The sequence below is a fragment of the Parus major genome, chromosome 11 (assembly GCF_001522545.3).
Source record: "Parus major isolate Abel chromosome 11, Parus_major1.1, whole genome shotgun sequence".
Lineage (NCBI taxonomy): Eukaryota > Metazoa > Chordata > Aves > Passeriformes > Paridae > Parus > Parus major.
The window spans coordinates 10,706,198-10,724,116 of NC_031780.1; the positions used below are offsets into that span (position 1 = coordinate 10,706,198).

The 17,919-nt window shown below is 35.6% G+C and overlaps 1 long non-coding RNA gene across 15 annotated transcripts in view; it reads left to right on the forward strand.

The window, feature by feature from the left end:
* The window catches only part of LOC107209772, a 73,479-nt gene extending 56,023 nt beyond the window's left edge, over nt 1–17,456 (forward strand). For 10 of the 15 annotated variants that reach the window (XR_004499095.1, XR_004499090.1, XR_001523701.3 and 7 more), the window contains one exon: nt 16,690–17,455. This is a non-coding gene — a long non-coding RNA (uncharacterized LOC107209772). Of the gene's footprint in view, nt 1–16,689 lie in introns of all 15 variants that reach the window. The other 5 variants (XR_004499096.1, XR_004499099.1, XR_004499100.1 and 2 more) reach the window with 1 other exon arrangement.
* Nucleotides 17,457–17,919: the final 463 nt, after the last annotated feature.

Here is a 17,919-nt window from a genome sequence, read left to right on the forward strand (position 1 = left end):
ACAGCTTCCTCACTCTTTACCTATTACAGTGCACTGGGTGTGGATGATTACAATAAAACTTAATTGGAATTTCACCTGCTTCTTTCTATGAAGTTTTTTAGTTACCTTGAAGAGACTTAGGACTTGAACTAACTCTCATGCAATCAAAAATTGCATTTCCTTGACAAAGAATATGTCATGTTGTGTTAATATTGTGTACTTCACTTTAAAAGCAAGACCAGGTGCCCCACTTGAACACACTTTTTGTATTTTCAAATTGCTTGTTTAAGATACTCTTTGCCTCGATTTTTTAAAAAACTAGTTTTAGAATTCTTTTTGAACTGAGTTGGTAAATTGTCTAAAAGAAGTGTATTGATACAAAAGACCATGTGAAATCATCTGTTCTGTTTCCAGCGGTCTAAAATCTGATAATTGCTCATTTCTGAGTGTATTCAATTCCTTAATGAAGTTGTTCATACAAACATTTTTGGGTTGTTTGGGGATTTTTTGTTGTCGTTTTCATTGCTATTTTTTAGAGTTAAATCTGCTAACTCCTACAGTTCTTCTGGTGCTCAGTAGTTGTGAGCTATGCTCAAATGGCAGTTGGGTGTTCTTAGATTCTAAAGGTAACATTCATGTTCTGTCCTGGGCTCTGTCACACATGTGGGGCTGCCCTCAGAGACCAGCTGGCCCATGTGCAGGATCAGCCACGACTGTTTAGAGAGTTCATGGCCAAATACAGAGAGCTGAGGCAAGAAAATGAAAGTTTATTTCTTTACTTTTAGCTTCTCCAATAGATAGCAAATATTGACTATGCACAAAAGTCTCAAATCCCTCAGACACCACTTGGAATGTTGGGCTGTGACTTGTCTTCTAAGGAGCTTCCATAGCAAAGCTTTCTTTTCTTGCCAAATCTTCGTGTGTTGGAGCAAAGCTTGTCTCAGAGCAGGCTTTTCCTTCATTTAGCTTCCTTACTAACTTCGGAAGGTTCCAAAAAGATACAGATACCAGCTCTGCAAAAAGGGGGCTTTGTTGGCCTGCTGAGGGATGAAAAATAGAGTAAGAGTGGAGAGTAAAATACAATTGTGAAAGAAAATATTTGTGGAGGAAAGACCTTTACCACTAAACTGCAGCCACATATTGTAGTGCAATCTTTTATAGGATGACGTCTCCAAAAGCAAGTTATTCCAAATGACTCATCATTGAATTCAGATGAGATTATTCCTATTGTATTTCTTTACCTGGTGTCTGAGAGATATAACTATAGGTCCATATGCTCAGCATGTATTTTTTAAATTGAATATTGACAGCTATCAGCTGCTTGAGAAAGATTTTGCTCCCTTGATTCATAGGAAAATATGCTGTTCACAGATCATATCCTGTTCTATTATGAAATTAAATGTACTTAAACTTGGCTTTCAAGAAGAATTCAAATGCTCCTGAATGGATAAAGCCAGTGTATTTAAGGAGCACTTTGATGAAGTAAATTCTTTAACACACAAATGTATATTGTCCAGAACAATAGGGGCCCTGGAGTTAGTGCTTGGATGTGTGTGGCAGATGCAAGGCCTACATATGGATGTTAAAAATCCACATCAAGGCTTGTATCAACTCAGCATGATACAGCAATTGAGAATGGCTGTTTGTAGAGCTCTGGTCAGCATTAGCAAAAAAAAAAAAAAAAAAAAGCAAAAAGGGTTTGCATTCCACAGTGGTGTTGTAAGTCAGCCTCTGTAAACCCTCCTTCATGTGGGTGAACATCATTCTTCAGGCACATCCTTGGTTTAGACTAACTCTGGCTCCCATCGGTGATGTGTTAATCTGACAGCTAATCTTGCTAAAAAAATGGATTAACTACTGTGTTCACGACAGAAAGTATCTATCAAAAGGCATGATTTTGCTTTTCAAATGCTCTGTTCCAGTGGGCTCCTCCTTTGTTCAAGGGGACTGTGCTCATCAAAATGGGTTATACTTGATTCTGCTTCTTGAAGAAAGGTTTCTCCTTATTGCCATTTAACCTCAGAAAACTTTCTGGGTTTTTTTTCCCCATGTTGTCTTGCCATTTTCATATAATCAGAATTAACTATACTGCCCACAAAACCGTTGAGGATGCAAAACCATCTGTGAACTATGCCCTGCAGTTAAACATTTCCAAAATTAGGATTAACAGCCTCTGTTTTGTTTTCTTGTTTATTTTTCCCCAATAAACAAAAATGCTTATGTCCTTAAAGAGAGGATGGATTTCTGATGAACTGAAAATTATTAGGTTTGTCTGTAATGAAATGTGAAAATAATTGAATCTTGCTTTCAGAAAACAATAACTTCTGCAGTATTTTCCTCCTAATGGGGTCTGAAATAAAGTATCAAGAGTCTCACAAAACACATTGTAAAATAGGAGCGGGGTAAAGGTCATTCCACCTGTTGTGGCAATACTAAAACTGGCCTTGTGGACCTATCTGAAATATATTAAAAAATGAGTTTAGAACAAAAACTTGAAAACGATGCTGAGGTAGAGTATTCACTTTTTATTCCTGGAGGCATCAGTATGTATAATTGCAAACAGTCACTCATAAGAATGAACAGAATTAAAAAGCTTTCATTGACACCCAAAGATTCATCTTCATGACTAACATTCAAAACTGCCATCTTCTAGAGCTATCAGAAAAAAAGAAAAAGTTCTCAAGGTGTTTCTTATGGATACTTATAAAACTCAGAATCCATTATGCATAGTATTGGAGGTAGCTATTGCAGTGCTTTTATTTTATTGCAGTTGCTTCTGTTGCAGTAGTTTCTGAAGTGAAAATAAATCCCAATTATTTATTTGTTGTTATCTTTCCCAGTACATACTGTAGTTTATTGGTTTGCATTTTGACTATCAGAAGCTTTCTTGCACAAGAATGTGCATACCCATGTGTTAGGAAATTTGCTTAAGTATTCACTGCCAAGCAGGGTTTTGCATCTTTCAGAGTGATCAGATATTAGTTTGACTGTGTGTGGAAATGTGCAGTAAATCAGTGATGGATTTTTCCATATGTCTTGCATAAAATCCAAAAGTGGTTATCTAATGTAAGCCAGAATACCAGAAAAAGATTTATACTGTCATATATTTAAAAAGGCCTTAGCAGAGTTATGAAATAAATAAATAGCATGTTGGTCTTAATAAAATGCATTGCTCTAACTGTTTTAGTTAGAGGATTCTTTCACTTGGCTAATGAATTTCTTTGAAATAGGAGATTATCTTGTTACACCTAATTATGTAATGTATTTGCTGCAGGGTTTAAAAGCTGCAGATAAATTATTCAGTCTGGGGGTCAACAGGTACCCAAAGATACTGCAGGTAAATCCAGTTTCCTTACTTCCCATATGTGATCCACATAATGAAGCAGAAGCTCAAATAACTGCTCAAAAACACTGGAGCTCTTAGGGGAGTTCTCTGAACTATGTTGTGCTGGTTTAAATATATTGATTCTGTCACCATAGGACAGATCTAACCTATTTTCTTCACTTTCTCTCTGCTCATTTCTGTATTTATCTTTATAAAGAGTGAGAGTTAAATAGATCTCTTGATGTTAAACAGTATGTACTTCTATTAGCCAGTATTGTATAAGTGATTACAGATTAAAACAACAAATAGCTCACACAGGAATATACTGGGCATCTTTTGGACAGGTTAGTTTTTAAAAGCAACTTAATTTTATTTTAATCAAGTAGAACCTGAGAAATTTTGCTTAAATAGAACACACAGACATCTTTGATATTTCATACAGTATAGCTTGGAGCACAGCTCAGCATCTGGATAGACTAAATTTAATATCATTTTTCTGTACAGGCTGCTTTTCCTTGAGTTAAAAAAATTATATGTAAAAATTACCAGATACCTCTGTCTTATAATTAAATAAAGTAATTAAAAAAATCTTAGGATTGTTATTATCAGTCATTTTGGCAATTTTTCTGAGTGATAAGAAAATAACTTTTAACTCCTTGGTTAAAAAAATAAACTTCTCCCTCTAGACAATTTTGTCTTTTACAAATTACTACAAAGTATTTGGTTCCAAAGTAAGGCAAACTAACAAAATAAAGTGCAAATCTGTATAGTACATTTAAGTACTTAGGTACATTTGTTGTCCAAGTACAACTGAAAGAAACTATTTATAATTAATCAGATATATCATATTTATTGTCTGAGAATCCATTAGCATGCAATAAACCTAGATATTCCCAAGAGCTTCTAATATTAACATAACATGTTAATTGAATAAGCAAATAATTTTCAGTCTGAAAATCATCTTCATGGCAATTACTGATATTAAATATACAATTTATATGAAATGCATAGCAAGTGTAATTGACCTAACTAAACACTAGTTTGAATTCTAGTTTAAATTCAGCCTTTGTGTCTATATTCAGTGTCTGTGTATTGAAGCTGGAAGTACTGCCTGGTTCAAACTGAGATACTGGTTCCATCATTATGTAATGTAACACGAGCTGATAATTGTACAGCTTTACTGCACAATTAGAAATTTCATTTCATGAACATGTACAAAAAAATAGTGTTTTGATGGTTCTGCATGTGAAATTGTGAGTTTCACACATGCTTACCAGAAGTTAGCCTCAGTCTCAAAATAAACCCATGTATCTATTCATTTCACATAACTTAAGGAATATAAAATATTTGCAGTTGATAGTTGTCTTTTAAGTCACCTGTGGTTCACATGTGTTTGAGGGTTGGTCGAGCAGCTATGCCATGGCAATATAGAAGGCAATGGGCTTGTGATTTTCTTAAACTGTGAACTTCAGAGGGAGTGAAGTGAGCCAGTCCCATCCCACAGTGCACCCCTTATCTACTTTCTACCTGTGACTGTGCTGGTTCTTCCTTTTTGTCCCTCTGACTCTCGAGAGTGGCCTTTGGCCACGTGAACTGTTTGATGTGCAGCTTTTAGAACCAGTGAGATTTGCCAACCATGATATAAAATGAAGGTTTTTCACTAGCTTTTAAAAATAAAATAATAATAAAGAAATAGTAGTATTCTAAAACTGCCTGTGGTTGTAACAACTCTGTTTTCAGTCCTAGATGCCAAATAGCAATCCAATATCTTGCTTATCTGTTTATCTTCCAGAACATTTGTACAACACCAATTGTTTCTTAAAGTGTAAAACAGACAAAATGTCTTGATAACTATGAAAGAATATATTGTTTTGATATTTCTGATTATTTGTTTTGTGAAAGTTTTTGTTTGTTTTGCTGCAAGGAATCATAAGATACTTCGTTTTTTGAACAAGTGAATTATAAGAAGGAAAGGATTAATTATACTGGTGAACCCTGTATTGTTAGCCACAGTAATAACTGTAGACATATTTTACTCCTATAAATAGCTCCTCTTTCATCTAACATCTTTCAGTCAGATGGTGCTGAGACCCCTCCTTCTTCACCAAGAAACTTACAGTCATATTTCAGCAGTATGTTTTATATGTAATACAATAAAATCCACAGAATGTGCTGTTGCCTTGCCTTTTAGTACAGTAGCATAAAATTATAAAAGGAATAATGGGTGCAGGGGATGAATAAGACTAGCCAGGTTTGGATTGCATTTTCTAAATGAATTCAGCTGGTCTGACAACCCTAGAGGTGCCCTTAAGCAGAGGAATTGTTAGAGAAGGTTAGATTAGGTGATAATTGCAGGACAGAATAAAAGTTGAACAACTGCTTTTCTTTCTTCCTGGATTTTTGAGGAGAGCTGAATCAGTTTGGCATATTGAGAAACCAGAAAAACAGTGGGCCTCTCACATTGTTTGTTCTGAAAATTAAAATCTCAATAAGTAAAAATGCTGAAAAGCCTCAATATATTCTATGAAATTCCAAACTTGTATTGCCAGGAGAGTATTTGCTTATGTTAGGGCTCCATCTACAGTCATGAGGAAGAAAATCTTACCATGGATGGTAGCAAACTCAGCTTCTGGAGCACTGATTCACCATGTTTACCATAATAAGCTCCTTTTATTTGGGTCAGCACACTTCAGGCTGCTTTGCAGCCACAGTTAAAGTATCTGATCTCTAATTATTTCCAGTAAAGCATCAGGCAAGGTTACATTGACTATATATGCCAGTATTCTGGTAGGGGTGGCTTAAATTTCAAGTAATTTTATTATCAAAAGGTTAACAGGCACAGAGAATGTTATCATATAATCCCACTCACACATTCCATTTTTAAAATAGTTAAGATTTTTGCCTCCTCACTATTTCAGTTTGAGAGGCTCTTCAAGAACATCATTCCTCAGATGATGAGCACCATTCCAGTACTGACAGTCTAAGTGTATTTAAGGGACTTCTTGTATCCTTTTGATTTTAAGCCACTATTGACCTTGAGTTAAAATAGATTGGACATAATCCTCAGCCTCCATTTCCAATAACATTTAGAAACAGTTATGGCACCATAACTAAATAACTGAAATAGTCCTCTCATATTTGGTACTTTTTCCTGTCAACATATGAATTGGAATTTGACTTAGATCTTCCATTTCTTTGAAACAATCAAGCAGAATTGAAGACAGCCACTTGTGAGGAGGGTGGAAATTGAGCAATATGTAAGTGCAAGCGTGTTTATTTTGTTACTATGTCTTTTTGTTAAGCTATTGAATAATTAAACTTATGTAAGTGAAAACAAGCAAACAAAAATACCCAAATCTTGTTCTTCACATGTGTAACAAACAGAAGGATGTAGTTTATCAGGGGAAATATTTAAATATCAAAAATAGCAATAAAAAGGGCTAAATATGGGACAATACAAAGCATTGACATAATTAACTGGAAGCCTCACACTTAAGCAAATAGATATATGAAGTGGGTGGGACAAGGCTTCAAGGTACAAAGATAACTCCTGCATTTTTTATATAAAATTAATCTGTACTAATGACAGTTTAGCTGCCACTTCATAATAGTAGATAAGAAAGGCATTTGCTTGGGCATGGCCAAGCATGTTTAAAAATCTAAAAGGAGTGTTGGTAAAACATGGGACTGTGTAGTAAGGTTACCACTGAACTTTCCAATTTAAAAAGAAAGATTAAGTAATTGAAATAATAGATGAACAGAAGATAATTTAGGGGTTTTTTTATTGGTTAATAAGTTTTTTAAAAATAGCATACAAAAAAATACAGTTCTTCATTTTCTTCTAAAATAAAGCTCACACTAAGTAAATTCTTTCTTAACATCCCTTTGCAGCAGTTCCCCAAGCAGTTGCAAGGGTCTCAGCAATAGCTGTCTACTGAGGGCAAATTTCAGTTCTCACTGCAGTGAAGTGCACAACCTTCCTATTTACTTGAGGGTAGTGCCCAGCAAGAGAGAATTCCCAATGATCATGTGGAGCAGGTGATGGAACCCTCTGTAACTTGTATGTCAGAACAACTATTTGCTGATTTTTGGGGGGCATATGAAGCCAGAATAGGTGTGTGTCTGTTTCCTGACTGCTTGTGAGTAGGAAATACAAAGGAAAGAAATAAGAACTGCAAAATGGTAACAAGCAGCTCTAGCAGGTACTGCAGTAGGTAACTGTTGTAAAGGAAAGAGTGATGGATGTTTGCACAAAAATATTTCTCTAGACCAGTTTCATTGCAGTGCTCTCCCCTTAAATGAGGAACAGAAAACTTATTAAAGAATCTGTTCTGTTAAAAATCAGGACTAGTGCTCCAAATCAACAAGATCAAGATAATGGCTGTTTGAAAATATGGGAGAAATAGTTGTTTCTCCGTTATCTCAGCATTTTCCAGTAGGGGGAAGGGTAATATCTTTTCAAATCAATGAGGCATTAAAAGCACCACAGTTCAGCTGAAGAAAAATCTTGCAGTACTGGATGTTTGGTGAACTACAGGGAGTTTAGAAAAATAACTTTGAAGGAGTTTTCTGTTGGCTTTTGGGTTTGTTTTTTTTTAAACTCATGAGCGGATAATACCCTTAACACTGTGCCAGCTTTCTCCTGCTCATCTGGAGTGAATAAAAAAGATGACAGCAAATAGAAGAAAAGGTGGAAGACAAGAAAAAGCCTGCTTACAGAGAAGGTCTGGTCTCTGGTCATTTAAAGTGATGGCTTTTTGTTGTTGTTGTTGTTACTGCATTGTTGTGTCACCACATTTTGCAAGCTTATAGAACATCGTTGTACTCTTTTTTTCCAGCCTACCTAAAATGTATTTTGAAGCATGGAAAATTTTGATGAGCAGAAACCAATACATTTATAAACACAGTAACATTACAGTATGAATTTAAAACTCAATGTGAAGAAATGTGAATAGATTTTAAAACAAATAAATTATTTCTAGCATACAATCAGTGAAGAGAAACTTTCACAAAAAAAGGAAAGCTGAGGCTGTTCAAAACTCACCAACTCTTTGGATACTCACATATGCTCAGAGTTTTTAGGCCTCCTATTACAAAAAGTTCATTTGTAGGTTGGCCAGAACAGCAAAACCACTACATAAGTTGGGTACAGAAAGGAACCTGTTCCAGTGATCAGCAGTGTGTGATTTAGCATTTTGAGAGTCAAAGAGGCTCTTGTGATTGCTCCTGTTTTAGGCTGTGCATTTCAAGCCCCTTTTCATATTGTGCACAGCTGCTAACAGTTACAGTTTGGGGGTAGTGTTGACACAGGAACACAATGGGGTTGAGATATTGCTCACTTATTACCAGGGTGGGAGGTCAGGGGGAGGACATGTGGGGGTAGGAATTTTCCAAAGCAAAATCATTGCAAAACTAACTTGTGACTATGGCTAAGGAATATTTCCTTCATTGCAAATTTATGATCAGGGTAGACCATGCCTCTCATTCAATGGTTCTGTAGGTTCAGGTATTCTCAGGGAAACTTGACAAGCAGTTGCAAATCTACCACACTTTGCCACAAACTGGAGCACAGTCATGGCAATGATAATTTTGTATTCATGTAGGATTTGGATTGCTAGTTGTATTTCCATGGACAAGAATTAGTGAAGTTGATATTAAAAAAAACCAAACCTTTTCTATTTTAGACCCAGGAGCTGCTGAAACTGGAAGTATGATGTTGAAATTTGTGCTGCCTATGAAGAAGTAGTTGTTAAACTGTTTACTTGGAAAAGCATCTTTTTGAGCTATAGCAAAAAAAAGCTTAATGTGAGATATGAAGTATTCTCCAGGAGATGAAAACCAGATGCTGATGACCAGGACAGGGCACTGGTGTGCAGAACAGGGTTGGAATGCCATATCACAGGACATGCAGAAACATGAGCAGGATGTGCCCCTCTAAGTGTGGGCTCACTTTAATTATGCTGCTTAGGCCTCTCCAGTGGGTACCTGAAACATCAGACTGTACTTAATTTGGGGGAGATAAAGAGATAACGTGATTTTTAAGCTGCTGGACTGCAGGAACTTCAGCATTTTGCACATTATGCTTGGATCTGGGAGAGGTTCTCACAGCCTTGCACCTCTTTACATTTTTACCAAATAGCCCATAAGAAGGCAAGGTGAAGCTGGTTGCACTTGTGCTCTGGTGAAAGACATATTGTTTTAGTAAGTTTTCTGGACTCTCCAGTCTGTAGAGAAAGACAGGTTGTTTGCAAAATTACTCAGATCAGTAATTTAACCAAACCCTGAAGGACCACCTTTTCAGTGAAATCATTTGCTAGAGAGAGAAAATCTAGAGGGCCTAGACATAACCTTTGCAAATACCTTCAAGGAATTTCATGCAGTGTTTGGTAGTGACTGAAAAAATAATATTCTTATGGATAAAGTTCCTAAAAAGGAAAGAAAATAATTTGGTTTATATGTAAAACGTGCAGAAAAAAAAATCAGGTTTATTTCTGCAAGAATTAAAGCACTCCAGCAGATAAGGACTCTTAGCTGTACTGTGTAATGCTTCCAAGCATAGCTTGACAATCCTAAGAGAAAGAAAAGCAGATCTCCTTTGAGGAACCCAATAAAATGCTGATACACACATATGAGAAGTAGTGGATGGGATACCTTGAGTCCCTAGACTTTATTAGGAGTAGTTCATAAGGAATAGATGATGTGATAACAAGGATTTCAGTAAAATTGCCTCAATATAATGATTGTATGATGTGCTGACTAAGAAAGACTTTGAAGCAAGAAGCAAAGAAATAATTTCCATCTGTTCAAACTGTTGAACAGTCTTTATAAATACAGGATTAAAGGAAAAAAACACCTGATTTCAGCATCTGTTTCTTTAAAAATGGAAAAAAATAGAGGTTAGTAAACTTTTGGTTGTAGGAGTGGTTTTGGTGGGGGTTTTTTGGTTGTATGTTTTCTCAAAACTGAGGTAAATAAAGGCAGAGGGACAATAGTATGTCCAGTAGTAACAGCTTAGAGTTGTGTCCATAGAGAAAGAATTTGAATTCCTATCCAAAGCTTGTGTTTTCCTGTCAAAGTCAGAAGACGTGAAAAATACCTCAAAACTTCCAAGCTAAAGAAATGTACAAAATTAACAAGTTGGTGTTCTTCAACTGGCAAACAGAGAGTTGCCTGTAACCTCCAGGTGGTTCTCACAGTGTGTGACAGTCAGTGAATAGAGCTGCAGTTTCACCTGATCACTCACACAGGTGAGATCTTCACAAATCCTTTCTCCTCCAGCTTTATTTCTTTGCAAATTCTATATGCCATAAGCTGTTGTTAACATTTAGCTTGTGGTAACTCTGATATTAATGCTAAACTATGCCACTAAATTAGCTCATTTTACGGCTCACTGAAAATTGAAAGGCTGGAGTTGAAAAAGTAGGAACACTTTTCTTTACTTGAGGTGTCTTGCTGTTTATAATCACCATCAGAATTCCCACTTTAACCAGCAGGACTCAAAACAGCCTACACTGTCACTGTCAGAGTGCAAATCATCCATCTGAAGATGTTTAAGGCCTTGACATGTGAAGTGTTTGACTGGACTTTCTCTCCATTCTGCAAAGCGTCCAGGGAAATGCAGCCGTATAAATGGATTCATAAAAGTCTTGTGAGCAAGGCCAGTCCTTGACTTTGTCTCTTCTTTCATTTCTTCTCATGACCTGTTGTCTTGAAGTGCTAACCTGTCAAGTTCAATTCAAGTTGTTTGCAGATTAGATGTTTACTAGATAAGCTGTTATTTGCCAGCATTGGCTTTTGTCCTCTGCAAGGAAATGAAACAGAAACTGAGAGAGATAGGGAAACACACACAGCTTTACAACATTGCAGGGCAAAGGTGTTATGATGTGGAGATGTCAACCAGAATTAAAGTAGTTGCATGTTTGAGCTTGATACTGTTACTTTGAATTTACATTGATGTCCTAGTGGAAGCACAATTTTAGCATTATTATATATTTCTCCCTCATTTCCAGTCAAGTGTATTACAGAAGTTTGACTGTAATTGATCTTTTCTGGTTAAATGCATATACAGAAAATAGAGGAGACAAAGGTTGGCAATGCCTGAAGCCACAAGCCCCTTGTGTCTCTGGCAAATAGTGGTACTGTGTAAATTGTGTGTGTTTTCAACCACGCCTATTAGCAAACAGAAATAAGTTCTGATTTTCATAGTAATGAGTGACAGAAAGAAGATCACACTTATGAAAGACAAGAAACTTGGTAATAGTGAGATGGGTAAAGTTGTAGGTTAATTTCACACATTGGGTGTTACATGTTTGGGGGTCCTCACTGCTTCAGGGTTTTTGATTCATATTCTCAAGAAATCTGGAACAGACAAAGCTGAAAAATGAATGACTGAAGCTCCTGTCTAATGTCTTAATATCCACAGTATGACTTTTAATAATCGGTGATATTAACAATTTTGAGCAACTGTGACAATTTTTAAAAAATCTCTGTTGTGATTCAAAAGAGATTACTTTGTTGCTTTTTACATGGGACAAATCAACAGGAGTCATTGTAATGTTCCCTTAATTTTGTAGAGATTCATTTGTGTACTCCAAAAAAAGTCAGTATTGAGTTTTAGGGCATGAGGAGGAGATGCTGCCCTGCACTAAGAAGGTGTATGAATGGTCTTAGTTCTTGGCAAACAGAGGCAATCAGACTGCAGTGCAGGGGCCTGAGATGTGGTAACTACTCTCATAGAAGTTCATGCCCAAGTTTACTAAGTGGTGGTTTTCTTGTGCAAGGATCTGGTTTTCATTGTTGTACTCCATCTAAGCAGATGACTAGTTGTATTAAATAGCTATTTTTGGCAATTGTCATTTTTTAACTTGGAGTAACTTGATTTTTAAAAGTAAAAATGTTTTTCTTAGTATTAAAATTTTACTTTTGCACTTCAGTACAAGGCATAGTTTTCTTTGTAAAATTACATTGAGTGCTATCAAGCACTTGTATTGCCATTGAGTACAATGATAGCTTTAGAAGTATTTGACTTTTTCTGTACTTTTACAATTGCAAATTTAATGACGTCTGACATTATCTATCCAATAATTTTGCATCTTCATTTTGATAATCATTTGTACAATTAATAAGGTCCCGTGATAAGCCCAGTGAAGTTGCACTGAAGCTGTACTAAGCTGTAACTGCCATTTTTCATGAGGAAGCTTAGCTATAAAATATAATATGACTTGCCTGAAGCCACACAGCAGCAAATCTTTAAGAAAGCCAGAGCAGGTTTGTATTTATTCTTTCTATCTTTTGTTTTAAATATAAGATATATTTCTTCTTCCAAATAAGGTAAGACATGCGGGGAGAAATTATTGTGGTTGTATACCCAGAAAGAAATAGATTATGCAGTAGTGTACATTAGCATATATGTTTGCACTTGCAGGTTAAGATCAGTCATCAAAAATTTCATCTTAAATGAAAATTTTAATAAGTATGTGCATTTGAACAACTATACAGCTTTATTATCTGAACTGTGGCTTTCTCTAAAAATGCATAAATATGCATCTATTTGAAGGATTTCTAATATTGATATATTAAAATTCTTACTATCAATAAAAAAAATCTGTAGAGCAACAAATGATTTTTCCATATGCAAAAATCTTTAGAAATGTGTGGTCTGAAAATGAGACATTTCCAAATAAAATTGAGCTATGCAGAGGAAATTGAGGGAAAAGTCCTTAAGGTGACTTTTAAATGAAAATGAAATGTCTTTTAGTAAGTTTCAGAGGTACAACATTACAGACTAGTAGAATTGTATCTCATTAATTTCAAACACAGATTTTATGTGAGGCTATTTGATTATAATTTGATTATCTGACCCTGTAATTAAAGTTTATTGCCAATTTCAAAGCTTATGTGTAAAATGAACTGGTTTTCTTCAAAGCAATATACAATCCATTGGACTCATTGACTTCTAGTTTTGCATTTAAATCGAAAAGTCTGTTATAACATGACAAACAGGTTCAGTTTTTGATCATTAATCCTGCTAAGCAATATTCATAAATTCAATTTTGAATCAGTTGGAATACTTTTCTTTTATTAGTTTCTGTGTTATTAAATGAGATTGTCTCTGACTAATATATTTCTGGACTCAAACTGTAGCTCCAAGCTGTTATTCAAATCAAATAACATGCCCCTTACTTGTGCCTAGCACTAATAAATGCCAACTTGTGATACATTTGCTGGAGACTGTCACGAATATTAAAGGAGGCAATAATGCCACTAATGTCTCATAAGTAAGCTTATTTTTCTAAAGGGCTGAAATCAGTCATCCTACTGAGGGGAGCAAAGGGGGAAGAGCCTTTAAGACGTAAAGCCTAAAGCATTATTTTACTCAGCTAAACATTATTATTGAGGAGGTAAATGACCAAGAAATTACCACTGCAGAGGATGAAAAATACAACATGTAACTTCTGGTGCCACCCTGAGCAACAGAAATGCATCCACTGGCTAAGCATATGCTGGGCTTAGTAGACTTGCATGTTCATTGGTTTGGAGGCATGTTTTCCTCCTTCTGAGGGTTTGAATTAAAAAGGAAGAAAAAAATTCCAGCACTCTTTTACTGTTATTGTCAGCCACCTACTTCAGTTCTATTGAGATATTACTGGCACTAGTTAAGGGGGTTTGGTACAGAACACGAGTTTAATATGTTGACATGGAATTATCTAAACAGGATTTACTTGTCTAAGTTGTCATCCCACAAGCTGGGCAATTTGTGAAGGAGTTTATTGGGCGGAGCAGGGAGTATGACTGTGCCTGAGAGATGTAGCATGGATCCTACCTGTGTCCCAAATGGATACAAGGCAATGCTGAGATTCAGACACAATCATTTTGACTTCTCCTATATCAGAATATTCCCACACACTTTTTTCTTTTTTTTTTTTTTTCCTGAGGGTAGAATATTGATAATGAATGTCCATTCTAGGACCCTGTGTACTTTTTAATGAAACTTTGAGCCACATATTTGTCCCTTTGTTCTCTATTTTTTTCCCAAATATTTACAATTTAATTAAAAAAGAGGCAGTTGTAGTTTCGATTTTGTGAAGCCAAGTTCTTAGCTTTCCTACTTTATCAAAAGTTCTGTGTAATAACCTTGTATTTTCTTTTCAAAAATAATAATATAGAAAACTGTCACATCTATTAAAGTTCAATAGTGTCAGTATCACAGAATGTACCAAAATAAATGATAGATTCTAGGAGATTGACTAATGTATTTGGTTATGGTTGAGGGAGTTTTCTTTAAATGACGATTCTTGCATTGAAGGTATTTATTTTAATTGGATGGATGAAGCATTGAGAGACAGTCTGATGGTTTGGTTCATGATTGCCTTTAGTTGTACAAAGTGTTCTGTGTTGTGCAGGATGTATTGCAGTTGGATTTGATTTACAGGTGGTCTGTGAGCTGTGTCAGCTGTTTCAGCACGGCTCTCCTCGGCCCTGCTGGGTATTGCAGGCAGGGGCTGTTCTGCCTGCACCGTGCTGCCTTTCCTGGGGCAGGGATCCTGGCACAGCTCACAGCTCACACTGCAGGAGAGGACCACAGGTACCCAGAAGGCAACATCACTTTATCCCCTGAGCTAACGGGGAACCCCTGACCCAGCGCTTCCCTTTTTTTCCAGTTTTTCATGGAAAACAGAAACTCATCATGACTTACCATCTTTAGAGATATTGCTGAACTCTCTGCAGCTGAGGTGGAGCTAGCAGAACAGATGAACACTACTCACCTAAAGTGTAATTTAACTTGTTTTTGTTTAGAGTTTTTATTTTAAATCTAAATTGGTGCCTACTTTAACAAATACCGTGATCCTCCCCACAGAGGGATTCATGTCAGTGCCTCCTCTGTCTAATATCTCATTTCTCAAGTGCAATGGAAGATTTGGTTTGAATGCTTCTATGTTATTTTTTCAATGGCAATTTTTTTGTTATTATAGATATAATTCTTAGTTCTCACAATGAATACAGCAAGGTGACAGACTGTCATAATAATCCAGATTATGACTGATAGCGTATGATCCTAAGCTTGGATAGTATGATGCATAAATGACTTGAAATGTATTTATATTTCCTTCTTCTTGTGACCAAGATTAGTCCACAAACTGTGAGTGAGAATAGCCTCAGTCTGCATGGTAAGAAAGGTCATTCAAAAATGACTTTGCTATCTAATTATCTTATCTAGAGAACAGCAGCCAAGTTCTCCCATCTCCTGTCAGAACCCTGTCATATGCTGCCCTGCTTTGATATTACCAGAGAAGCTGAATCCAGGCCAGGATTCAGTGGCCAGGTCCAGTTCAACATGTAGCTTTCTCTAACAATAATTTAGTACTTCTTTTCTGACTACACTTTCTTTCAGACCTTTTTATTAAAATTAGGTTATTTTAAATGCAACCTAGCACAGTGAATTTTATTAACAGCAATGGCAAAGGCCAGTAACAGTGCACCAATTGCTTGGGATTGCTCAAGAAACTTTGTAAGAGCTCCTGAATAATGAAAGGTTTTGCCTAATTAAAACATTAGGGGTCTGGGGCCAGATACATTGGCAAGTTGTGTTTGGCTTTTGCTGTATTTTTACTGAGTTGTGGAGGGATCTGGGATTTTTATCTCTAGAGCCATGAATTAGATTAAAAAAATGTATAGCAAATAACATTTTGGTTTAATAACAGTAATATATTGTAAATTATAAAATACAAATTAATAACACCTTGATTGCTCACATCCTCCAAGTTTTCTGGAAGAACAGACATTTGAATTTGCACTTAGCACATGCCTGCTCTTCAACATGTACATAAATGCTTCCTTAACTAATTGTGGGAACACTAAGTGTGAAAAATAACAGAAATGTTAGTGTTTTCTTAAGGTGTCTACTCATCATTACTTCTTGAGCAAATCAATTTAATTTCTCAGAATAAAAATTAATCATCTGAAGATGTGTTTGACATTTAATAAAAAGTTAGGCTTGGCATGACTATTTAAACATTGCATAGGTTGCATTCTGGTTTGAAGTATTATTTTAGGGAAATATGATAGTTGTGATTATAACATCTGGTTATCTGCCTCAAAGGATCCCTGAAAATAATTAAGAGGTAATACTTTTAGAAAATAAATGTAAAATGTTTTTTCTTATTAATATTTCAGCTTTGTAAATATTTTTTCCCAACCCTAGGAAATTTTTGTTCCTGATAAATTTTGTGCTAAAATAGTAACATAAATGAGATTGTAATGATGCAAAGTCCAGTCACTGAACGCTACTGGCTGCACATTTCAAGGATTTGAGTATCTCAGATTATGGTCTAAATTTTGTCTTCTGTTTGTTTGATTGAATTTTTTTTCCTTTTCTTTCCGTCCAGGATGGTCAACCTTACCACACCTGAGAATAAATTCTGGCTCCACAAAAGCAAGGAATGAAGACTGTATCCCCAAAGGACTACCTGACATTTGCATACCCTAAAAGCAGGTGTGCAAAGTGAGTCAACTTTTTAAACAGCCCAGAAGTCATGACGGGATTAATGTCTGGTTTTGCTTAATTGACCCACTTGCCTATCCATACTTATTTTGCATAGAATATACAGACATTTGATTTTTTGAAATAAAATTTAATTGTTTTCTCACAGTGAATAGATTTGTGTTGCCTTCTGCAAAATGTTCAGCTTTCCACTATAATCACAGATATTCTCCTTTTTTATCATATAATTTTTACAAAGAGGTAAGGCTTGCGTAGAAGTCATTCATCCTCTCGGTTCTGTTTTTCTGTCTGTAAAAACTTTAGGAACTTTCCCTTTCTAAATTTTCAGAAAAATGAGGGTGTTGTGTGTGCTTTACTTAAATCTTCAGTGGAAGATGTGCACGCCCAGCATTTCACTGACAATCTTAAAGATGCCTGAAGGCTAAGGAGGGCCATGTGCAGATCCAGTCATACACTAAAAGTGGAAGGTGCTTCACCACTCTGAACAAACAGGGTTCTATCAGAGGTGTGATGGAAGTGACAAAATATAAACACCAAAATCTTCAATTTTATACTAATTTGGTTTTTTGCAATGATTGGCAAAACCTTGAAACTCTTTTGTACTCCAGCTTAATATCTCTCCACACTGTGGGGGTAACAGGAGAATGTATTAGTATGATGTTTTAATAAATTTCCATGCTTTAATATTTTACAATAACTTGAAGTTTTTTTTCATTTGCAATTAGCAGCATCCCAGTAAAATGAAAAATTAACACTGTGTTCTCAAATCCACTCTCTGTAGCAAAAGTCATTGTGTCAGTTAACTTTGAATACATGATTAATGTTTGGTTTTTTTCAAATGGTTTTAGCTTCTACATTTTCTCTTAAAAGATATTTTTCTCTTTAAAGAAATTTTGCACTTTGCAACATAACATGCACTATTTTGGAAGTGACAACAGTGATATGACTATAATTTATACCAGAAGGCTCAGAGGTAATTTAGGATAAATCCTGTAATTCTTTTATCTAGTTAATATTTAGTTTATATATCAAATACTTTACTTCATATTTAAAACCTAGACTCTAAAAATTAATTTCATTATAAAATCTCAGACTTCATTCTATAGGAAAAGTT